This window comes from Zalophus californianus, chromosome 4 (genome assembly GCF_009762305.2).
Source record: "Zalophus californianus isolate mZalCal1 chromosome 4, mZalCal1.pri.v2, whole genome shotgun sequence".
Classification (NCBI taxonomy): domain Eukaryota; kingdom Metazoa; phylum Chordata; class Mammalia; order Carnivora; family Otariidae; genus Zalophus; species Zalophus californianus.
The window spans coordinates 55,242,067-55,268,426 of record NC_045598.1 but is presented as its reverse complement, the minus strand read 5'-3'; the positions used below and the strand labels follow the sequence as shown (position 1 = coordinate 55,268,426).

At 37.6% G+C, this 26,360-nt stretch overlaps 1 protein-coding gene across 1 annotated transcript in view; it reads right to left on the bottom strand.

The window, feature by feature from the left end:
- Positions 1–3,541, bottom strand: part of IL12RB2 (interleukin 12 receptor subunit beta 2) — an 82,404-nt gene extending 78,863 nt beyond the window's left edge. Inside the window, exon 1 of the mRNA XM_027604100.2 lies at positions 3,430–3,541. The gene's annotated coding sequence lies outside the window, so the exon portion shown is untranslated. The remainder of the gene's footprint in view (positions 1–3,429) is intronic.
- Positions 3,542–26,360: the final 22,819 nt, after the last annotated feature.

Here is a 26,360-nt window from a genome sequence, read left to right as displayed (position 1 = left end):
CTCCAAAAGCCAACAATTTTCGTAGCACTTGTTCAATTAAGTTCTAACAATCCAACCTTCTTTATTTTCACTCTCTGCATTCTTCTAGAGCTATAAATAAAACAAGCCATTTACTTTTGGGAAGGATGATGTACTGGAAAGAGCACAGTGTCTGGGGCCTGAGGAACTGGGTGCCATCCTGGTTCCTCCACTTTTATCTGTGTCACCATCACAAGTAACTTCACACTTCAAAGCCTCTTTTCCTTGTTTGAAAAATGGCAATTTACCTTTATTGAGAAAATTAAATCTCTTTCACTTAAATTTTCTTCCTTGGTTTACTGGAAGAGTCTCCCTCCATCTTGAAGTCTCAATTTGAAGACAGTGGCATGAGGTGGGAGGTTTATCTTTGGATCTTGCGTATTATGAAATCCTGGCAAGTTTTGCTTCACCTTGTAGCATCAATCACCTGGTGGTTTCATAAAGTGCTACGAGGCATCAAAAATATTTTTTTAAATATTTTATTTATTTATTTATTTGAGAGAGACAATGAGATAGAGAGAGTACATGAGAGGTGGGAGGTTCAGAGGGAGAAGCAGACTCCCTGCTCAGCAGGGAGCCCGATGCGGGACTCAATCCCCGGACTCCAGGATCATGACCTGAGCCGAAGGCAGTCACTTAACCAACTGAGCCACCCAGGCACCCAGGCATCAAAAATATTAAAGCACACTACAATTACTTTGTTTTGGGGAATTTTCTACGAATTTCACAACTGAAGATAATTGGAGGCATACTGACAGGGCGTGGTGTGAGCTAAGACTATTGATCAAGACTATTGATCATCATCCCACAATTTTCCTCAAGCTTTCTTATATAAATGAAGAATTCAGCTGAAGTCTCTATACAAACAACCCCATGTCTCAACATCTCTGCCTGATGTTGTACTCAATGTTTACCTCTTCCTCTGCATACCACTATAAAGAGATGTAAATTAAGATTCTAATCTTAATGATCTTTTATAGGCATTTACTTAGCAATTTATCACAATCCAGAGCATATAATTGAGTTGTTAATATTTGGTCATCTGCTACACAAAGTACCTACTGGTATCTCAATTCTCTAAGTGGGGAAATCTGCACGTTGACCAAGATAATACAGAAAAACCAGAAGCAAATTCAGAATTAGATAAATTAGAACCACCTTCCATACTTGAGTTTCCTGTCATGGAAAATGAGAATAAAAATAGCACCTCCCTCACAGGATTATTGTGAAGGTTAAATAAGAAGCTCTTATTACAGTGCCTGGTACATAGCAAGAGCTCAATAAATATTATTATCTGCTATTATTATTATAAGAAAATGGATAATATCATTTACTTTTCAAGGACAGCCTTGCTTTTTGACCTCTCTCTTTGCCTATTTTTCTGGTTCATTACTGAAGATTAATTTGATTAAAACTAGATCCCATACCTCCTTTATAATAGGTGAATTTATGCCACCTATCATCCTTGACATAGTGTTCTCATAATTATTGTCTTCCCAAATAGTTTTAACATCTTGAGGACAGGAACTGCATCTTACATTTCTTTATATTCACTACAGTGACCAGTACAATGTCTTGAACATAATAGCTATTCAATACATATTTGTATTAAAAAAAAAATCATTGTTACCATTAGCAAAGAGCACCATGATTCCAAGAGCAAAGGGCACTAGACAAGCCTTCTTTGGGATTTGGCTTGCTTTTTTATGTTGGTCTGCACAAATTTACATGTAGAAGTTGAGAGCAGTGCTGAGTGTTATTACAAAGATGACAGATAACCAGAAAACAAAGCATTACTATACCATAGTAATACAAAAATAAGTCCATGCTTGAGAAATGATGTGCAGCCATCTACTGAGAGGATTCTTCTCCCATAAAAATCTTACATATGCTTTAGAATTTTTTCGCCCTAGAACTCATTCTAACACAGGATTCAGAGCTTGCCAAAATTTGGGAATTGACCATCCCATGTAATCATCATGACATTCAAGAAACAAGACACATCAAAAAGGAATGTTGCAGACTCTTACAGAGCCTTTCATGCCTAACAAAGTGCTGGTAGGGCGCCTGGGTGGTTCAATTGGTTAAGCGACTGCCTTCGGCTCAGGTCATGATCCTGGAGTCCCGGGATCGAGTCCTGCATAGGGCTCCCTGCTCAGCAGGGAGTCTGCTTCTTTCTCTGACCCTCCCCCCTCTCATGCTCTCTATCTCATTCTCTCTCTCAAATAAATAAATAAAATCTTTAAAAAAAAAGTGCTGGTAATGATTGAGGATTTTGCATTACTGGGGGGAAGAGAGTGTCAGCTCTTAGCCACTAAAGTCCTTTCGTTGAACAGAGAAATAGTACCATTTCTAGTTAACGGGAAATGAGAATATAATGTTTGTTTGTCCAAGTGGAAGTGGATATAATGTTATGAGCCAGAGGTGCAAGGGCAAGAAGCACAGAGTTTGGAGCCAGAAACCTGTAACTTACTATCTCTGTGAAAGCTAGAAAGTTTCCATATCTGTAAAATGAGAATACTAATAACAACTTCACCGGCTTTTTAAAGAATTATATAGGATGAACAATATATATCCAAAGCCTGGGTACATAGTAGGGGTTCAACAAAGACTTTTATTCACACAGGATATACATGTAAGGGATTATAACAATTATCCAGAGTTAAGAGATAAAGACTAATTTTGTCCTGTTCTCTAGACATACCTGGTAAAAGTCTTTTTGTAGGCTTCTGGGTTACTAAAATGCTTAAGATGTCCATCTAATCTAATGCAGATACTAATCTCTTAGAATGCTTGTATTTAGTGCCCCTTAACCAAGCGAGAAGGACCTTCCGAAAGACATTTCACAGATGAGAAAATTGAGTCTGGCCAGTGGCTAGCCAGTTGGCTTGCCCCAGAACATTCCTATAGTAACTAACTGGCCAGGTAGGGACTCTGGGTCTGTCTACAGAGGCCACAGGAAAGTGCTGCCTATGATGGGACAGTACACTCCCACTATGAGACTAAGACTCCTCAATAACCTAGTCAGAGAAGGCCTATTTTCTAGCCCAAGTCACGCCTGAGGGCCTGGACCAAGACTGGACCCTAACTAGAGCCCTCAGCCCATTCCCAGACGCCAGCCCTCCCTGAGCCACGCAGCCACCATTCTGCGTCCTGCCCCAGGGAGCACCTGGGAGGCTCAGTATGAGCGCCCTCTCCCCTCCAATCGGCCGAACGCCAACCTGTGCACGTGAAGGTGCACATCAGCACCCAGAGAGTGAGCACCTCGATGAGGAGTGCCCCCCGCCGCCCTCCGGGCCAAGCCTCCCGGGAAAAGCGAGGCACAGAAGCTCCAGGCATTTAGACACCCCGCTAGGTCCGTGTCCCGAAGTCCCCGATGCCCCCACCCCACTCGAGCCACTGGTCACTCACCGCGCGTCGCGGGTCTGCAAGGGGCGGCTCAGGCCGGCGCCAACGCGGCGCTCCCGGCGCACGTGTCGCGCTAGTCCCCGGCGCTGCAAGCTTCCCGCCGCCAGCGCGCGCCCTCCGGCCGCCGTGTCCGCGGCGCGCGGCTGGTAGCCCCAGAGGCTGGGCGCGGCGGCGGCAGGGCTCGCGGATGTGGTGGCGCGCAGGGAACGCGGCCGCAAGCTTCAGCTGCCGGACGCCCGGCCCCGCCCGCGCCTGCGGTTTCCACGCCGCGTTCCCAGCCGGCCGGGGCCGCGTCCTGCCACTGGTGGGCTCCCAGTGTCGCCTTGAGCAAGGTAATTATCGCCCCGCACCTCCTTCCCCCTACACAAAATGCGGACAGTAAAGCCTTCGCATACGATTGAGCGAGGACTGACTGAATTGGTGCGGTGAATTATGTGCATGGTAGGACAAGCACGACAAAACCATGTCCTCGACTTGCACAGCCACAGAGGAGTCACTTTGTAGACGCTTACTAGAGTGAATGAAGAAGCGAACATTTAATAGATGGCATGACACCAACCCTAAATGGTCCCACGTTCGATGTGTTGTAATGGGGTTCTGAGGGAAGAGGGAATGCTGCGCTGAAGGCAGAGGGGATGACAGCAGTGCTCTTCACTTATGACAATATTTATTGAATCCAGGAATTCATCAACTATACGACATACCATTTTTTTTGTGTACCGGTAAGAAATAACTGTCACATAAACTATGACACATGGGTTCTTATCACTTAATATACTTTCGATTAAAATGTTATTGAAATGTCCCTTTCAGACTTATTTAGAAATATATGTTTATTTTCTAACACACTTGTTCATTCATAAAAGGAAATAGAATAAATTGGTTAAAATATTCTTCAGATGCATTCACATTGAGTCCAACACTCCTGATCCCTTTTTTTGGTTCATGCAGCGTCATCCTCAGTGACCTAGAGTTTTAATAAGGCAGCATTTCTTAAGAGTGTCCCACTATTGTGTCTGGAGTATTCTTCCAACCCACTAAAACCAACCCAAGTTTGCTAAGCATCTGCAGAGCCAACCGCATCCCCATACTGTCTGGGCAGGAGGCATAAGACTCCCAACTTTGGGATATGTTAAATACAAAAAAATGTGCAGTTTAGAATCAACAATGTACACTAGACTGCTTTTATGAGATGGTGATGTATTGTAGTTTACACACTTCGGCAGTTTGTCTCCGTAAATAATTTGATAAAAATTAAAACTTTAAGTTGTAGAATCTTAACATTACTGTATAGTGAGATGGTGAACAATTGTGAAAATCATTTGCAAGAAAGACAGTTATCTTAGTTAAAACTGAGTTAGTTTTTATGCTATTTATCTTTTTCACCAAAAAAAGGCAAATATTCTAAATTTACTGAACTTTTCTGTAATGTTATGCATCTCTCAGCAGTATGTTACCGAATAGATATTTCTGAAAAAAATCAGTTCCTTCAAGGTAAAGATAACATTTTAATACTGAGTGAGAAGGTACTATGAAGAGAACATTTGAAAACAAATATTTCAAAATGTTACCATTATTGGGTGTGCTGGGAGTGGGTTGGTAAAATTATGTTTGTCACCTACAAAAATAAGTGCTTAAAAAACCCTGGAAACAATTTGCTATCCTATTTCAATGTTTCAGTTGAGTAGTTCAGCAAATTTTAAACCCATTTGTTAGAAAAATAGGAAAATGCAGCCGCTTCTGAAGGACAAATCAATAGCAGAGATAATAAAATTATGGTAACCAAATGTTAAATAATAAGCTTGTACAATTCATGGATTGGCTTATTTTTTCAATTTTCTTTAGTAAAAAGAAAGGCTTTTATTTAGTTAATAAATTATTCCAAAATGTATTTTACTCTTTATCTCATTTTAAAGTTTATATTTTGTGTATATTTTATTACATATAGTAAACATATTTGCAATACATATTTATTTATGTATATATAAAATTTATAAGGAAGCAAAAAACAGCTAAACGTATATTGGCAATATATTCTCAATCCCATTTTTTGCTTAAGGAGTGCACAATCTAGGGGTGCCTGGGTGGTTCAGTCTGTTAAGCCTCTGTCTTTGGCTCAGGTCATGATTCTGGGGTCCTGGGATTGAGCCTCGTGTTGGGCTCCTTGCTCAGGGGGAAGCCTTCTCCCTCTCCTCTGCCTGCCACTCCCCCTGTTTGTCTTCTCTCTCTCTCTCTCTCTCTCTCTGTCAAATAAATAAATAAAATCTTTTTTTTTTAAAGGAGTACACAATCTAAAACATTCTAATTGCAGCATGTTATAAAATTGCTAAGTCAGATACAGGATGGTGTTCCAAATGCACCTGAGCCATTCTCTTTAAGAGAATAGATGAAGGTATTGGAGAAAGGACTTGAATCTGATTGTTAAGCAAACAAAACAAATTATAAGAATACAATAAGATGCAGGCAAAATGTTGGCCTTTGTTATTCTCTTCTTTTCCCTAGATGCAAATAAACAAGATGACCAGTCTTACATCAATATTATTAGAGAAGTTATCATCTAAGTCCACCAGTATATCATCCAATTAGGGTTAAATACCAAGGGAAGACATGTGCTAATAGTTTCCGATAACAGCAGTTCTCATCCTTCATGCTCCCTCCCCGTGTTGTAAGCTCCATTAGTGCAAGGACCACATCTGTCTTGCTTGTTCTTTTATCTTCAGCACCTCGCACAATGAGTGGCACATAACAGGTGCTCAACAAACTTTTATTGAGCTGAATTGACTTGTTCCAGAGAGATCTCACTCTCTTTGGTCAATCAAACTTATAGGTGGTGTTGAATCTTCAAAACTTTCAAGTTAAAAGAAAAGTAGTTGGAAAATTATAGGTAGTTTTTCTTAACAAGACAGTGACCCTTCCATATAGAATCTAACCATCCTTTTTTTTTTAACTGTTCTTTATTTGATAGACTATAGAGACCTTTATATTTTCTTCCTTTCTCTTCCTTTTCCTTCTCCTCTTTCTTTTAATATTTGGGAGTTTCCCTAGTAGATGCATGTTTGTTATGAGGGGCTACTTGTGTAGTTAGAAAAAAAATCTTGCTTCTGTGTTTCTGAGAATAAGCCTAAGTAGTGGAGAAAACCTAATGAAGCAAGAGCCTAACATACAAACCAAAATATCCACCTACTATGATTATTAAGTCTACGGGTATGAAATGGCCTTCTGTAAAGCTATAGCTACATGATTGTACTTGCAAATCAGAAGCTCAATTAAGTGAATAACCACAGTGACAATGACAAAGACTTTTCTAGGAAATACTAGTTCAGTTTCCATTTCTGGTACTTTTCCATTCCTTTACATATCTATTTTGTTTCATTGTTGATACCAAAAGTTCTAAAAATACTTAACTCACACAGTGCTATGACAATTGTGTGTCATTTGTCAGAATAAGTACTAAGAGATGGTTGGAGCAGAGTGATTTAGGGCATCAGACAAATGCTGGCACCAGTTAAACTTGATAAGAAAGTTTTGACACATATTTTAACCTTTTACTTTAATAAGGAGATCAGAATCTAAGATTAATTACTTACCCTTGCTGCTTCACTTTGCAAAAGTTTCATTTCTAAAAGTTTTCACTTATTCATCTGTCTAAAATGTTACACTTATAGGACACCAATATAGCTCCTAAACATATTTGTAGTATCATATGTTGAAAGGCTTAAATAAAATACTGTAGTGCAAGATTCTTAGATTATTAGTAATCTCCATCTAAGAGTAATCTTAAAATGCAGAGTTGTAACTTTTCTACAACTGACATTTAGCAAGCACAGATGTTGTTTACAGATGAACAAACCACATGGAAAATGCCATGTCTTGGATAAGAGTAATGTATATTCAAGAGGTTTCAGGTTGCCATAGGCCTTATTAAATGAAAATAAAGGTTAAGGAGTAAAGTGAGACATGAGGCAAATTTAAAACACTGACAACCACAGGGTCCCACACAATATAAACTTGATTTACAGTCTGGCTCTGCTATTCTCAATCACTAAATCTGAGAGACACAGGAATTATAAGATTCACAGATTCCATAATATAATGGCTTGTAACCCTGTCATCAGAGGCAGAACTTTGGTGGCCCAAGAGAAAGTGTTTTCTAGATTCTTATAAAGATGAGAGTGTTTCACATAAATGACAAATTTTTCACAAATATTTCTGCATAAAACCACACATATTTTCCTTTAGTTAGTTAGTTAGTTAGTTATATAACTCCTCAATGAAAGCCTAACAAAGAACACTCTGGAACATGGATGCTTGGTGAGCATTAACATTCTATTCTGTATTTCATTACTTGAGTCTCCAAATATGCCTTTGCGCCATGCTTCCCGTATATAGAAAATAGTCCGTGATTTCCTAAGTGAGACAACCAAAATCCTGTCCTGTCACTGCATCCAGCTCAGAACCAAGCTCTGTGGGAAGTGAGCAGCCGTGCCTGCCTAGTGGGACATGACTCCTCTGATTGTAATCCAAAAACACATGTTACCTGTACCCCACACGCCTCCCACAACGTAAAGTGCTAGAACAGGAACAGAGAATGCTCCCCTTTGGAAAGAAAAAACATGCAAGATGCCAGAAGTCACTGGTCTGATCTGCTGGGCGATCTGTTAGGGTTTTTGATTTTGGCCTATAGGATCTCTGTTAAAACTGAGACAGGAAGAATCTCAAGTGTCCTTTTCTGCAAGTCAAGCACAATAGAGTAATACCAAATTTTAATAATTTGTCCTCTCCCCTCCAATCTCTTCTCCAAAAGTAATAGTTTTGTGAGACTCTTTCCACATTTTTTCCATGCCTTTATAGGTGTATAAAAGCATGATGTGCTTTTCCCCCCTACATTCAAACAAAAATTGAGCCATGCTATTATTCATGTATCTATCTATCCATCTATCTTTGTTCATTTTTCTTTACCAACATGGCATAAACTTCATTCCATAACATACATAATTAATCTAATTCTGTTTTCAATAGCTACAATTTTCCATGCTGTGTATGTACTAAAATTTAGTTAACTATTCTCTTATTTATAGGTTTTCAGGATTTGTTTGTGTTTTACTTTTCCCCCAAACAAAAATATAATATATTCACCAAAATAAAAATATTTTATACATATACAGGGATATGGAACTTTTACATGTTTGTGATAGAATAGATTCTGTTTGTAATAGAATCTCACATATGGTTTGTTGCACCAAAGAGTATGAGCTTTTTCACTTTAATGGATTATGCCAGATTTTTATCCAAATTGTAGTAATCCACACTCCTACTAGGATACAACATTATCACTAACCGTGAATGATATCTATCTTCTGTAATTTTTATCAATTTAACAGATGAGAAATGGTATCTCATTATTTTAAATTGTATACTCTTCACTACAAACATCTTTTTATATGCTGATAGTTTTTACAAATATGTATTATCAATTTATCTCAGTGTATCTTCAAATAGCATATAATTTAATAACTTTATAATATACTTCTATCTTCATACCTTCTGTGCTATTTCACTGTACATTTTACTTTCATATATAATACAAACCCACAATACATTGTTATTACTTTTGTTTTAACTATTTATCTTTTAAAAAGAAATTTAAAAATAGAAAACAAAAGTTTTTTTCCCACATATCTATGATTACCAGCACCCTTCATTCCTTTGTATAGATCAAAGTTTCCATGAAGTATCGTTTCACTTCTAAAGAAATTCCTTTAACATTTCCTATAGTGCAGATATGTTAGTGACAAATTTTCTCAGTTTTAGTTGGTCTAAAAATGTTTTTATTTCACCTTCATTTCTGAAGAAATTTTTTTAAAGATTTTTAAAATTTATTTATTTGACAGAGAGAGATACAGCAAGAGAGGGAACACAAGCAGGGGGAGTGGGAGAGGGAGAAACAGGCTCCCCGCTGAGCAGGGAGCTCAATGCAGTGCTCCATCCCAGATCCCAGGACCCTGGGATCATGACCTGAGCCGAAGGCAGACACTTAGTGCCTAAGCCACCCAGGCGCCCCAGAAATTTTTTAGTGTATATGTAATGACAGGTTTCTTCTCCCTAGCACATTAAAGATATTATTCCACAGTCTTCTGGCTTGCATTGTTTCTGATGAGAAGTAAGTGGAACTCTCATCTTGTTCTGTTGTATGTAATGTCTTTCTTTCTCTCAACCCCTTCAAGATCTTCTTAGCACTGATTTTCGGTATTATATTTTGATGTGCTCCTGTGTGGTTTCCTTGGTGTTTATTCTGCTTAGTGTTTGTTGAGCTTGTTAGATCTGTGTGTGTGTGTGGGGGGGGTTGTTTGTTTGGTTAGTATTTTTAGTTTTTGCTGATTTAGAAAATTTTTCTGACATTATTTCTTCAAATATTTCTTCTGTCCCTGCTCCTAGATTCCAATTACATAATTTTTGAGTGCTTTATAGTGTACACTGAAATTTGTTCTTTTTTTTCCAACTTTTTTCCCCTCTCTTCTCTTTGGTTTGGATAGTTTCTATTGCTATGTCTTCAAGTTTATTACTCTTTTATCTTCAGTGTCAAATCTATTAAATGCATCCAATTAGTTTCACATTAGGTATTAAAATATTTATCAGCTCTACAAGTTCCATTTGATTGTTTTTTATAGCTTCCAAATCTCTTATTATTTAAATCCTTGATTACATTTATAATAGTTGTGTAAAGTTCTTGTCTTCTATTTCTATCACTTCTGCTATTTCTAGGTTTATTTCTATTGTCTGATTTTTCTCCTACTTATGAGTTACATTAATTGTGCTTCTTTGCCCATTTAATATTTTAGTTTACCGAAACCTAGAGATTGTAAAAGTTATGTGATCTACAAAGGCTAAAATATTTACTATCTGGTCCTTTTTGGAAAACATTTGGTGACCCTGCCCTAGATGTATAGAATTGTATTGAGTATAATTGTTAGTATATGAAGTACACAGCATGCAATTGTCTTTTAAAGTCCTACTCTCCCCTTTTATTACAATTAATACATCAGCCCCCCCCCCCTTTTTTTTGGTCAAGATTCAAGAATACAAAAGAGGAAAGACAATATGAACAATCCCTTTGTTCCCCACCCCAATCACAAACTCAACAACTGTCAACCTTTGGTTTAGGGAGATTTGAGTTCTCTCATCATCTCCATCAGTCCTTCTACACCATACTTTGAGAATGACACTTTCTGTTTTTTCGATTTATGCAAAGTTTTAAACACAACTTTGACCTGGATCTAATGTTAACAGTTTCTAATCTCTACTCATTGTATTATCAAAGATACACCTTTATTTTTATGAGTGTATTTGGGACCATAGACTATGTATTGTTCCTTTATTAGCATTATTCATCTTGGAGCTCTTTCCATGTCAAGGTATATAAGTCTACCTCACACTTTTCTTAAGCAATTTCATTACATCTATAGTACAAATAAGCCACAATTCATGAACTATTTCCATTCTAATGGACCTTTTATTTGTAGTTTTCTATTATTACACATGATATTGCAAGAAACACTATATAGCTTACATATATGTTTATGAACATATGTGGCTATTTCATAGGATTTTGGAAATAGAATTTCAGCATCAAGGAAAGTGCATGTTTATAATTTTTTATTCAGATATAATTGACATATAACATTATATTCATTTTAGATGTATAAGATAATGCTTAAATATATGCATATATTGCAAAATGATCACAACAGTAAGTCTAGTTAATATCCATCACCACATATAGTTACAAATTTGTTTTTATTGTGATGAGAACTTTTAGGATTCACTATCTTAGCAACATTCAAATATACAATACAGTATTATTAGCTATAGTCAACATGCTGTACATTATATACCCAGGACATATTTATTTTATAACTGGAAGTTTGTACCTTTGACCCCCTTCACCCATTTCACCCACCACCCAGTCCCTGCCTCTGGCAACCATCAATCTAGATGTTCTCTGTAGCTATGAGTTCAGTATTTGTTGGTTTTTTAGATTTCACATATAAGTGAGATCACAGAGTATTTGTCTTTCTGTCTGATTTATTTCACTTAGCATAATGCCCTCAAGGTCCTTCCATGTTGTTGCAAGTGCCTTAATAATATTCTGGGATATATGTGTGTACCACAACTTCTTTATCCATTTATCATGGATAAATGGACATTTAATTTGCTTCCGTATCTTGGCTATTCTGTATCTTGGCTATTCTAAATAATGCTGCAGTGAACATGGGGATGCAGATATCTTTTTGAGTTAGTGTCTTTGTTTCCTTCAGGTAAGTAACCAGAAGTAAAATTGCTGGATCATGTGTTAGTTCTACTTTTAATTTTTTGAGGAAACTCTATACTATTTTCCACAGTATAAAAATTTACATCCCTACCAACAGTGCACAGGGGTTCCCTTTTCTCCAATTCTCACCAACACTTGTTATTTCTTGTCTTTTTGATAATAGCCATTCTAATAGGTGTATAAGGTGATATCTAATTATGGGTTTGACTTGAATTTACCTGATGATTAGTGATGTTGAGCACCTTTTCATGTGCCTATTGGCTATCTCTATCTTCTTTGGAAATTGTCTATTCAGATCTTCTGCCAATTTTTAATCAGATTATGGGTTTTTGCTATTGAGTTGTATAAGTTCTTTATATATTTTGGATGTTAACCCGTTATAAGCTATATGACTTTCAAATATTTTCTCCCATTCAGTATGTTGCCTTTTCATTATTTTGAGGATTTCCTTTGTAGAAGCCTTTTAGTTTGATGTGGTCCCATTTACTTATTTTTGCTTTTGTTGCCTTTGCTTTTGGTGTCAAATCCAAGAAATCATTGCCAAGACTGATATCAAGGAAACTGCTACTTATGTTTTCTTCTAGGAATTTTATGATTTCAGGTCTCATGTCCAAGTTTTTAATCCATTTTGAGTTAATTTTTGTGCATGTAGTAAGATAATGGTCTTGTTTCTTTTTTTTTTTTGCATGTAGCTGTCCATTTATGTTTGATTACTGTAACTTTGTAATATAGTTTGAAATTAGGAAGTGTGATATCTCCAGCTTTGTTCTTTCTCAAAATTGCTTTGCTATTTGGTGTCTTTTGTGGTTCCATACAAATTTAAGAATTTTAGGATTATTTGTTCTATTACTGTGAAAAATGCCATTGGAATTTTGTTAGGGATTGCATTGAATCTGTAGATTGCTTTGGTTAGTATGGACATTTTAACAATATTAATTCTTCCAATCCATGTGCATAGAATATCTTTACACTTATTTATGTCCTCTTTAATTTTTTTCATCAATGTCATAATTTTCAATGTACAGGTCTTTTACTTCTTTGGTGAAATTTACTCCTAGGTATTTTATTCTTTTTGATGCAACTGTAAATGGGACCGTTTTCTTAGAGTCTCTTAGTGATAGAAACCTAACTGAATTTTGTATATTGATTTTGTATCTTGCAAATTTACTGAATTTATTAATTATTTCCAACAATTTTGTGGTGGAGTCTTTAGGGTTTTATGTATATAATATATCTGCAAGTAGTGACAGTTTTACTTCTTTCCAATCTGGATGTCTTTTGTTTCTTTTTCTTGTGTAATTGCTCTGGCTCGGACTCCTGGTACTATGCTGAAAAAAAGTGGTGATTCCTGTTGCGTTCCTGATCTTAAAGGATAGCTTCCAGCTTTTCACCATTGAGTATGATTTTAGTTGTGGGCTTGTCATATATTGCCTTTATTATGTTGAGGTATGTTCCCTCTATACTCATTTTGTTGAGAGTTTTTTTTTTATCATGAATGGATCTTGAATTTTGTCAGATGTTTTCCCTGAATTTATTGAGATAGATCATATGATTTTTATCCTTCATTTGTTAATGTGGTGTATTACATTTGTAAATGTTGAACCATCCTTGTATCCCTGGAATAAATCCAACTTGATTATGTCTATGATCCTTTTAATGTATTGTTGAATTTGGTTTGCTAGTATTTTGAGGATTTTTACATTTGTTTATCAGGGATATGAGCTTGTGATTTTCTTTTCTTATAGTGGCCTTGTCTGATTTTGGTATCAGGGTAATGCTAGACTCATAGAATGAGTTTGGCAGTGTTGCTTCCTCTTCTGTTTTCTGGAAGACTTTGAAGACTGCCATTAGTTCTTTAAATATTTGTTAAAATTCACCAGCAAAGCCAGCTGGTCCTGGACTTTTCTTTGTTGGCAGGATTTTGATTACTGATGCACTCTCCTTACAAGTAATCAGTCTGTTCAGATTTTCTATTTGTTCATGATGCAGTATTGGGAGGTTGAATGTTTCTAGGAATTTATCCATTTTTTTAAAGTTGTCTAATTTTTGGCATATAATTGGTCATAGTACTGTCTCATGATCCTTTGTATTTCCTTTGTATCAACTGTAACATCTACTCTTTCATTCTGATTTTGTTTGCATCCTCTTTTTTTGATGAGACTGGTTCATATCCCCTTTTAACTTTTTGTTTTGTCTTTTTTTTAAAGATTTTATTTATTCATTTGAGAGAGAGCATGAGTGGGTGGGAGGGCCAAGGGAGAGAGAGAAGCAGACTCCCTGCTGAGCATGGAGCCTGATGTGGGGCTCAATCCCAGTACTCTGGGATCATGACCTGGGTTGAAGGCAGACGCTTAACCGACTGAGCCACCCAGGTGCCCCTGTTTTGTTGTCCTTTTTCCTCTCTTCTCCTCCATCTCCACTTCTATTCTCCCTCCCACCCATTGATGTTCTCATTTACATAATGTCTTTGCAATCCATATTCCTGCTGCTTATTTATATGCATATGAATCTGTGATAAATATGTAATATTTTTATATTTTAAAATTTAAATGAATGGTATTGTTTTATAAATTTATTTTTAATTTTATCCTTAAACATCTTTAAAGAGAATTTTATTCCTCTTTAAACATGTTTTAAAGAGAAATATAATTATGATCAATCCATGTTGTTACAAGTAGCTCTCGTTCATTGTTTCAGCTTGCTGCATGGTATTCCATCAAAAGCATAACCCACATTTCCCCAACCATACTCATACTAATGGGTTTCTAGGTTGCCTCCAACTCCTTGCTACCCCAATTAATACCCTGATGAATAAACATCCTTGTGTATGTCTCTTGTACATGCATGTGGATGTTTCTCTGAGGTGTATACCCAGAAATAGAAGTGCTGGGTCATAAGTGATGAACACACTTCATTTGCACTAAGTCCTACAATATTGCTCTCCAAAATTGGCTGTAGCAGTTGCCATTCACATGAGTGATACATGAGGATATCTGTTTCTTCTCATCCTTTTCAGGATTTACATTATTCAATTGGATTACTTTCCTATTGCTTTGCAACAAATTACTACAAGCTTGGTGGCTTAAAACAACACAAATTTTTACAGCTCTGGAGGTCAGAAATCCAAAATGGGTCTTACTGAGCTAAAACCGATGTGTTGGCAGGGCTGCATTCTTTTCTGGAGACTCTACGGGGAATCCATTTTCTTGCCTTTCCCAGCTTCTACAGTCTACTTGCTTTCCTTGGCTCATGGGCTCCCTTCCATCTTTAAAGAAAGCAATGGCTGGTCAAGCGTTTTTCACATTGTATCACTCTGACACTCCCTCTTACGCTTTCCTCTTTCACATTTAAGGACCCTTTGATTACATTGGGCCTGCCTGGATAATCACCCCCTCTCAAGGTCAACTCATTAACAACTTTAATTCCACCTGCAGCCTTAATTCTCTTTTGCCATTAACCCAATCTAGTCACAGGTTCTGAGGATTAGAATGTAGATTTTTTGTGTGTGGGGAGGGCATTTTTCTGCCTACCACAGCACCTTTCTAATTTTCACCAGTCTGTAAAGCACCTCAATGTAGCTAAAATGTACAAAGAACTATAAATTGGTAAGGGAAAAAATGAATAGAAAACTATTGGATATAAGTAGACAATTCACAGAAGAAAATAACTGAAAGGCAAATAAATATATGGAGAGATGCTCAGCTTCACACTTAATAATAGCAATGCAAATTAAAACTATGAGACTATTTTTTGTAACAATTTGAATACATTCAGATGTAGTTCATGTACCATATAATTTAGTCATTTAAAGTGTATAATTCAGTGGTTTTAGTATATTTACAGAGTTGTGCAACCATCACCACAATCAATGTTATCTTTACCCCCAAAAGAAACACTGTAATCTTTAGCTATTCCCTCCAACCCCTCTAATCCTCCTGACCCTGAGCAACCACTTATCTACTGTCTATATCTCTGGATTTGCCTATTTTGGACATTTCATGTAAATGGAATCAAATGTGGTCTTTTGTGTTTGGCCTCTTTTACTTAGCATAATGTTTTTAAAGTTCATCTGTGTTGTAGCATGTAGTATTTCTTTACTCCTTTTTATGGTTGAATAATATTATTCTCTTGTACTGATATACTACATTTTGTTTATCCATTCATCAGCTGATGGACATTCTGGTTGTTTATGTCTTTTGGTGGAATGATGCTGCTATGAGCATTCATATACAGATTTTTGTGTGGATACATGTTTTCATTTTTCTTGGGTATATTCCTAGGGATAAAATTGCTGGATCAAAGAGTAACTCTATGTTTAAATTTTTGAGAAACTGCCAAAATGTTTTCTAAGGTGGCTGCATCATTTAAAATTTCTACCATCAGCAGTATATGATGGTTCTTGGCCAGAATTTACTATCTGCCTGTTTGATTATAGCCTAGATCCTAGTGTATATGAAGTGGTATCTCTTTATGGTTGTTGCCATTTGCATGAGACCATTTTCACCTGTCATATTGACAAAGATAAATTTTTTTAAAAAACACTGAGGTAGAGAATATACGGGGAGAAAAAAAGCACTGGCCTACATTGCTGGTGGGAATGTGAATTAGTGCAACTTCTGTGGAGGTCTATTTGGCTAATTTATCAAAATTTTAAATGCACATACCCTTTGAACAATTCCTCTTTTAGCAATTTGAACTTGAGATATTCTTACACATGAAATTGTGGGAAACAATTTAGGAAAACAATTTAGAGATTTTCACAACAACATTGTTTGGACCAATTTTCATTTATATGGAATGGATTGTGTAAATGGAATACAATGGTACACTTCAAAAGAATGAGGCAATTTCATAGGTCTGGATATGAAATTATTCCCAGATATATTGATAAGTGAAGAAAAGTGGGGTGCCAAGCATTCTACTGTGCTGTCATTTTGCAAAAAAATAGGAAAAATTTGCCTGTGTATGCCTGGGATATCTCTGCAAGAATGCATAAGAAACTAAGAGTGGTTGCCCCTGGAGAAGGGAATTGAGTGGCTAGGGAAGGGTGGGAGGGAGTTTTTAGATAATATTTCATTCTTTCTGTTTTTTAAAATTTCAAATTATATGTATGCTATGGTTATTTTATAGATAATTTTTACTTAAAATTTTCTACATAAAGGTCTGGTATTACTTATTATACTGATTCCAAATTACTTTATCGTTTCTTGCTATTATAAATGAAATCTTTTGGCTGTGTTTTCCAATTGGATATTGCTGGGATCAAGGGACATTAGTGATTTATTTGTGCTGATCTTGTTTTAATAAAGTATTATAATAACCTTTTATCATAGTTTATCTTATTAGCTATCATAGTTTATCGTGTTGGGTTTTTTTTTTTTTTACAGTTTATCACCTAAAAATAATGAAACTTTTTGTCTCTTCACTTCTAATTCTTCTACTTATTTTTCATTGTCTTAATTTGTTGGTTTGGTAGAATTTTCCTTGTCCTATTTTCACTAACAGGACAGCCTGTCTTTCACAGGATTATTCAGGCTTTCCATCAAGCACAGGTCTGAGGCTGTCTGCTTATTCTCCTCAGAGGTAGTAAAACTCTAGTCCCAAAGGTCTTATAGGTATCTCTACCCTGTGAGCTGTTCAGTTTTAGCCCTTACTTGATTTACTTTTGGCCTCACTTCATTTCTCACCAGTGGGGTTGTGCTTTCCTGCTTTTGGCTTGGCTCTGTATTTTACTTTATTTTATTTTATTTTATTTTATTTTATTTTATTTTATTTTACTTTATTTTATTTTATTTTCCTTCAGAGAGAAAGAGAGGGGGCATTTGTGGGTGAGTGGGGGTGTTGGGGCAGGAGTGGGCGTGGCACAGAAGGGAAGAGAGAGGATCCTAAGCAGGCTCCCTGCTGAGCATGGAGCCTGTCGCAGGGCTCAATCCCACAACCCTGAGATCATGACCTGAGCTGAAATCAAGAGCCAGACATTTAACCAACTGAGCCACCCAGATGCCCCTTGGTTCTGTATTTTAAACAATTAAAAAATATATTTAGAATTTCTGTGTGCTTGGAGTTAGAGACAGCTTCTTGTGTCAGCTGCTATATTCTTATCTGGAAGTCTTATCTGGATGGAATGTTTGTGTTTCCCCACCCCAGATTCATATGTGGAAGCTTTAATCCCCAGTGTGATCATATTTGGAGGTGGGGCCTATGAAAAGTAATTAGGTTTGGATGAGGCTGTTGCGGTGGAGCTTCCAGGATGGGATTGGTACCTTTTAAAGGGTTGAAGAGACCAAGCTCTCTCACACTGTGATGAAACCAAGAAAAAGACTCTTTTACTAGCATCTGACTATGCTGGTACCCTGATATCAAACTTCTAGCCTTAAAATTGTGAGAAATAAATGTTGTTTAAGCCACCCAGTCTTTGATATACTTGTTATAGCAGCCCAAATTAAGACAACCACCCCATTTTAATAGCCATTACTTTAACCTATTTCTTTTCCCAGTTGCTCAAATGTAGGTAAATTTGACAGAATTTTTTTTTTTTTTTACCCTCTTTGGTTCTCTCCATATTCTTCCCTTGGTGTGTTAGTATTCTACTGTTGCATCACAAATTGCCACCGATGTAACAGTTTAAAACAATAGATATTTATTGCCTTACAGTTGTGGTGAATGAGTAGTCTAGGTACAGCTCAGCTGGGCTTTCTGCTCAAGGGTTCACAGGCTGCAGCCAAAGGGTTGACCAGGGCTGTGGTATAATCTGAGTCTTCCAAGTTTACAGAGTTGTTGGTGGAATTCATTTCCACGCAGCTGTAGAACTCATGCTTCTTCAAGGCCAGCAGGAGAGAATTTTTTTGAACTCAGGAAGGGCTTCAGACCCTCATTGAAAGGGCTTATCTAATTAGGTTAGGTCTATCCAAAATAATCTCCCTTTTGGTTAACTCAAAGTTAACTGATTTTGGACCTTAATTACAACTGCAAAATATTTTCACACTTGCCATATAAGGTAACATAACTATAGGAATGATAACCTATCACCTCTACCATGTTTTATTGGTTAGAAACAGGTCACAGGCCCCAGACAAGGAAAGAGGATTACACAAAAGTGTGAATACAAGGGAGCAGGAACCTTGGGGCCATTGTAGAATTCTGCCTGTCACACTTGGTAATCTCATAACTAGGTATGTGAAATTCATTCCTCAGCAGGAATGACTCTCAAATCTGTATCTCAATTTCAGTTTCTTTTCTAATAATTATTTAAATTATCTAATGAGCATCCCTGCCTCTGCAGCCCATTAGCATTTTAAACTCAACACAGTAAACCTTGATATTCAAGATGAAGGAACATCTGCTAATTCTCTCATAAAGAAATGCTTGTGTGGATTCATAATTTAAATTAGCCTTTAAAGTAATGATTTTCTCTTGCATATACCCATTCCACAAGCTGATCTTTTTCACTTCGTTAGAGAAGGTGTATGAACAAGTTTTATTTGCAAGGTGCTCAGCTGGGCTAACTTCTGAGTGACTTGCTGTTATATAGCAGTGCCTCAGGATTCAAATATGCTTCAGCATTCCTAGAAATTACACACGCTCCCCAAGGGTCTCCCCAAGGGTGTCAAAACCATGCACACTCTAAGGTCTTCTGTTTTCTCAAAACCCAACTTCCCTCTACTCCTCTAACCTAGCTATTTTTCAAGTTCTTTGTAGGTTGGTTAATTGTGTCACCATCCTCCAAAACATCTAATCTCACAACTTTAAAGTAGTGGTATGTGAACTTGAGTGGGCAATGTTTAGGAAGGGAATCTCCTGATTTAATGTGCAAAAAGGTTTGTGAATGAGCATATGTGCATTTCTTTTAAGGTATGAATGCCCTTAGCTTTCTTCAGATTTTCAGAGGTTCCTAACTGAATAAAATTGACCTACAATTAATTTTGTTTGTTCTTTCTCCTTCTTAACTTTTGCTTGATTGTCAAATCCTTTTAACCTTGCCACCTTGATATTCTTAGTATTTCTATCAATACTAGCAGCATCCTAATTCAGGTCTTCATTGTCTTTGTATTTTTTTAAAAGATTTATTTATTTACTTGAAAGAGAGAATGAGTGGGAGGGGCAGAGGGAGAAGGGGAGAGAATTTTAGGAAGGCTCTGAGCTCAGTGCAGAGCCCGATGTGGGGCTTGATCTCACGACCCTGAGATCACAGCCTGAGCTGAAACCAAAAGTCTCTGCTTAAATGACTTTGCCACCCAAGTGCCCCCATTGTCTTTGTATTTTACTCCTAATTACTCTTTTGCCAATTTAGTCTTCCCAAAGCCTATATTTGAACATTTGTTTAGCCATGCAACCATTCTTTTGGTTTACAGTGCCAATGGCTGAGAACACCAAGATATGTAGACATTTCATGTCCTCAGTCTTTTCACATTTTGGTGAAGAAAACAGATATATTTTTAAAAGACCCCACAACATATGTGCAAGAGTAAGTTTTAGAATGTATGCATTGCTATGGGAATAATCAGAAGAGTATCTAACTCATTTTGAAGGGATCAAAAATGGAATTGCACAGGTTGTAATACTTGAGGTGGGTCTGGAAGGATGAATAGGAATTTTGCAGGCCCAAGGAGTGTGGAGAGACAATCCACAGAGATGGACTAGTACAGTTAGAATAAGGAGTTAAAGTGCAGGTTGAGCTTGAAAGTTTTGAGTAATTTCTGTGAAATAAGATTCGGGGGGTAGAGTGCTGGGAAATGAGCTGAAATATAAGGTGAGTCAGATTGGGAAGATACTCATTTGTCCTTTGTGAGGACCCATGAAAGATTCAGCCATCCATTCCATTATAATCATTTGTTAAATGCCTAGTATAGGTTGAAGATTATGATAAACCCACAGGAAAGAGATAAAAGACACATGTTGAAATTTGCTTGGATAGTAAACTTAAATGTTTCCACACATACACACAAAGATAAATATGTGAGATGGTATATGTATTAATGAAGTTGATGGTGGGAGGATCCTTTTACAATGCATATTTATATCAAATCATCATGTTGTATACTTTAAATATCTTATAATTTTATTTCTCAATTATACCTCAGTAAAGCTGAGGGAAAAAAAAGAGACCAATAAATAAGTAATCATAATAACTTCTGATAAATTCTATGAAAGTGGCCATCTTGTGAAATGGGGGAGACAGATCCCAGTGTTTTGCACATGAAAAGCACTCATCAAAGATAATTGAATGATTACATGGACAAGAGACTGTCAGGCTGATAAGATGGAAAGGGTCTTTCAGGGAGAGGATGAAGGAAGGGTATGTTATGTTTAGGGAAGGATAATTATCCTGAAGTATATAGATAGCTAAAGATAAATAGAAAGGAGAATGACTTGGAGGAAGGAAAGAATGAGTACTCTGCCAGTGGGCAAGAGACTTTTAGGAACATACTCTTAAGACTTGACCAGGAGATCATGGAATGTCAGAAAAGAATGAGTCTAAGATGGCTTGGGAGATTAAGAAACCTGAGGAGCATCAGGTCTGGCTAAGAGGATAATGAGTTCAGCTTTGGACATGATGAGTTTGAGACAGTTTGGGGGTATGATGGGGAATGTTTAGTAGGCAGCTGGCTATATAAGCCTGAAACTTTAAAGAGAGATCTAGCTAAGATTTAAGATGTTAAAGTCATCATTATGAAGGTGGTAACTGAAAACATGAAAGTATATGAGATCATCCAGGGAGATTTTATAAAGTTCTTGGGACCCTTAGGAACACCAGCCTTTAAAGGATGTGGAAATGTGTGATACCTGGTGGCTGAGTTGGTTAATTGTCTGACTCTCGATTTCAGCTCAGGTCATGATCTCGGGGATCTGGGATCCAGCCCAGCATTGGGCTCTGTGCTCACCCAGGAGTCTGCTTGAGGATTCTTTCCCTCTCCTCTGCCCCTCCCCCTGCTCTCTCTCTCTCTCTAAAATACATAAATATATTTTTTTTAAAGTGAAAGACGTGAAAATATGAGATAGACAAGAAGCAGTGAGAGGTAGGGGCAGAGAATGAGGCCATGGAAACGGAAGGAGTGAGCTTAAGAAGGGAAGAAACAGTCCAAACTGTTAAGTTCTGTTTCAAAGGAATACCTTTAGTCATTAAATTCATTTGTAAAAGATTAATTGGGAACTTAGTCTGTGTTAGGTTCTAAACATTAAGAATAGAAGTAGTTGTAAACATTAAGAATAGAAACCCAAAGTTTGGCAGCTTACATTCTAATAGAGTGAGTATATACATAAGGAAACATGTGTGATGAAGTATTTAAGGTGCTTGATCAAAATTTCCATAAGGTACAAAAAGAGCACCAATGCAAGCAAAACCAATTCTACCTGTGGAAGGCAGGGGGAAAGGAAAGGATTCACGCAGAAGGTGACATAAATGAAAGTTTCAATTGGATTTGGCATCAAGGAAGTCAGTTATCTGCATAAGAGGAATTTTTTAGATTTTAGGTAAGGGAAAAAGTCAAATTGTAGTTGGTGAGGAGTAAATGAGTATTAATCAAAAAATGTAAGTTTTTCTTTCAATAAATTTGGTTCTGAAAAGAAAGAAGAAATTTGAGATTCTGTCTCCTTCTCTCCCAACTTCTCTCTATTGCTTCAGCTTCTGGGAACTTCTATCTGTATGTATTAATCATGTTTTTCATTTTCTATATTTTACAGTGCTTTGATTTTTGGGGCCTGAGGATCCAAGGAGAGACTGACCCTCCCAGAACTTACTGATTCCTGAGATAGTAAACAATTTGCCTAAAAACACTCCTTTCATGTACAAACCAACTGTCTTTGTCAGCTCAGGCTGCTATAACAAAATACCACAGCCTGGATGGCTTAAAAAACAGACATCTCTTTCTTTTTTTTTTCTTAGTTTTTTTATTGTTATGTTAATCATCATACATTACATCATTCGTTTTTGATGTAGTGTTCCATGATTCATTGTTTGTGCATAACACCCAGTGCTCCACACAGAACGTGCCCTCTTTAATACCCATCACCAGGCTAACCCATCCCCCCACCCCCCTCCCCTCTAGAACCCTCAGTTTGTTTTTCAGAGTCCATCATCTCTCATGGTTTGTCTCCCCCTCCGACTTACTCCCCTTCATTCTTCCCCTCCTGCTATCTTCTTTTTTTTTTCTTAACATATGTTGCATTATTTGTTTCAGAAGTACAGATCTGTAATTCAACAGTCTTGCCCAATTCACAGCGCTCACCATAGCACATACCCTCCCCAGTGTCTATCACCCAGCCACCCCATCCCTCCCACCCCCCACCACTCCAGCAACCCTCAGTTTGTTTCCTGAGGTTAAAAATTCCTCATATCAGTGAGGTCATATGATACATGTCTTTCTCTGATTGACTTATTTCACTCAGCATAACACCCTTCAGTTCCATCCATGTCGTTGCAAATGGCAAGATCTCATTCCTTTTGATGGCTGCATAATATTCCATTGTATATATATATACCACTTCTTCTTTATCCATTCATCTGTTGATGGACATCTTGGCTCTTTCCACAGTTTGGCTATTGTGGACATTGCTGCTATAAACATTGGGGTGCTTGTACCCCTTCGGATCCCTACATTTGTATCTTTGGGGTAAATACCCAGTAGTACAATTGCTGGATCGTATGGTAGCTCTATTTTCAACTGTTTGAGGAACCTCCATACTGTTTTCCAGAGTGGTTGCTCCAGCTTGCATTCCCACCAACAGTGTAGGAGGGTTCCCCTTTCTCCACATCCCCGCCAACATCTGTCGTTTCCTGACTTGTTAATTCTAGCCATTCTGACTGGTGTGAGGTGGTATCTCATTGAGGTTTTGATTTGGATTTCCCTGATGCTGAGTGATGTTGAGCACTTTTTCATGTGTCTGTTGGCCATTTGGATGTCTTCTTTGGAAAATGTCTGTTCATGTCTTCTGCCCATTTCTTGATTGGATTATTTGTTCTTTAGGTGTTGAGTTTGATAAGTTCTTTATAGATTTTGGATACTAGCCCTTTATCTGATACAGACATCTCTTTCTCAGAGTTCTGGAGGATTGGAAGTTTAAGATCAAGGTGCCAACAGATTCCGGTCCTGGGTGGGAATGCTCTTCCTGGTTTGTTTATGGCTACGTTCTCACTGTGTGCTCACATGGCCTTTCCTCAGTGCGTGTGTGTGGAGAGAAATCTCTCTCTCTCTCTCTTCCTCTTCTTATGAGGGCACTCATTCCATCATGAAGATCCCACCTTTCTGACTTAATCTAATTACTTTCCAAAGTCCCTACCTCCAAACACCATCACACTGGGGATTAGGGCTTCAACATACACATTTGGAATGGGGGAAGAAAAAATATTCAGTCCATAACACCAATTAATCCGAAGCCCATATCTCCAAACATATAATTTTATCTAATTCCCACACATTAAGTCAGTATTTCCCCTGCCTTAAACCATCCCGTGTCCCAGTACCAGACAACTAAAGACTACCCCTATAGCCCAGAGCCCACTGAAATTATTCCAACTATCTCAATTCTAAACTTGCTCAAACTTGCCTACCCTGCCTTGCCCATTTCTTCACACACACACACCACAAAAAAGTCTCTAGATCATGCTCTCCCCTTGTTCCTTCTGCCTCCTGACCAATCCTGAAACTTCCCTATGTGGTCCTGCCCAGTGTGATATGCCCCTTTCTCTTGGGAACTGTGAGTAATAAAGTTTTTCAATGGCATTAACCTCTCCATGTCATCACTCTATTGCTTCTATAAATGAAATCCTGAGTACACAATCAAAACAATGCCACAGACTTAATACTAATGAGAGAAGTTATGATTAATTTTCCTAGTCATTGTGTTAGTTCCTCAGGGCTGCTATAACAAATTGCCACAAACTCAGTGATTTAAACGACAGAAATTTATCCTCTCACAGTTCTGGAGGCTAGAAGTCTGAAATCAAGGTGGGCCTCTGAAGGCTGAAGCCTGTTGGGAACAATTCTTCTTTGCCCTTTCCCAGCTTTTGTTGGCTTCCAGCAGTCCTCAGCTCTGCCAGCGTCCGGTCTCTGTGTCTTCCCATGACCTCCTTATGAGGACACCAGTTGTTAGATTTAGGGCCCACCCTAGTCCAGTATGACTCTATTTTAACTAATTATATCTGTAAAGACCCTTTTCCCCAATAAGGTCATATTCTGAGGTTCTGGGGAGACATGAATATTTGGGGGACATTATTCAACATGGTACAGTCACTCTCCAAACTGCCGTTAGGACTAGTTGTCACATCAGGCTGCTCACACAGAGTACTCATGTTGCTGGCTATGCCTACATCCAAAGCCCAACTTCAAGATGAAGTTTATTATCTAATTTAAAATATATACAGATTCGGCTGAGGTGTTGTGGAAAATGAATGTCTTTAAAGCAGTACTTCTCTAGAGAATGTATTTTTTGTTTTAAAGATCTTATTTATTTATTTCCGAGAAAGTGCCAGCATGAGCAGGGGTAGGGGCAAAGGGAAAGGGAAAAGCAGGCTCCCTGCTGAGCAGGGAGCCCAAAGCTGACCTGTTCCAAGATCCTGAGATCATGACCTGAAGTCAGACACTTAACTGACTGAGCCGCCCAGGTTGCTCCCAAAATATTTTTAAGGTTAATTGACTCCAGGTGTGTGTATTCCAGTCTGTTAGAGAAAGCCAAGATTGGTGATGGGGCTCCTTGTTCTTGAGGCAATAGCAGTGGTTCTGTGAGACATCTGAGCACAGCTCAGCCAACCAGCCAGTATGTCCTGACAGTGGAACCCTTTGAGAAAGTCAGCTTCCAAAAAGTTGATTCTGGTTACTTCTTTTCCCATCCAAACCTAGCTGGCAAGAGGCCAAGGAAGACAATGAGAACTTGCAGGGCCAAGACTAGGAAGAAAAAGAAAGCCTAGATATGTGAGTTCAGCATTTTGACTCTCTTTCTTTTTAGAAATTTGGGACACAAATGGTGACAGAGAAGCTCCATGAGAAGTGGGACCAAAAAATGGAGGGACAAAAACATGAAGCTCAGAAAAATTTACCTGGCAAACACTCCAGACATTCAGTTGAGATTCTGAAGGGCTTCATCCTAAGAGTAAATGTAAATGGGAGATGGGCTTCACAAGAACTGCAGCCTAGCTTTGCATTATTTTAATCCCAGATTACATTAAGATGAGTCCCCTCTGGCAAACTTCCTGCCAGAAGTAAAGGTCAACCAGAGCTTCAAATTGCCTTTGTAATTCTTAATGTACAATGTCTAGAACTCAATAAAGAATAATGAAGCCTACGGAAATAATAATTGACCCAAACCAGAAAGAAAATAGAACCACAAGAGACACAAATATTGGAGTTTTAATTTTTTTAAATATTGGCATTTTTAGACATGATTTTAAAATAACTAGGAGAATATGTTCAAGAAATTAAATGACAAGATGGAGAATTTTGCCTGAGAGCTATAAACAGTAAAAATCAAATGGAAGTTCTAGAACTGAAAAATACAAAGTAAGAACTAAATGAATTGATTTAATAGTAGATTAGATGCAGCTAAAGAGAAAATAAGCAAATTGGAATGTAGGTCAGAATAAAATAGCCAGACCAAAGCAGGGATAGATAAA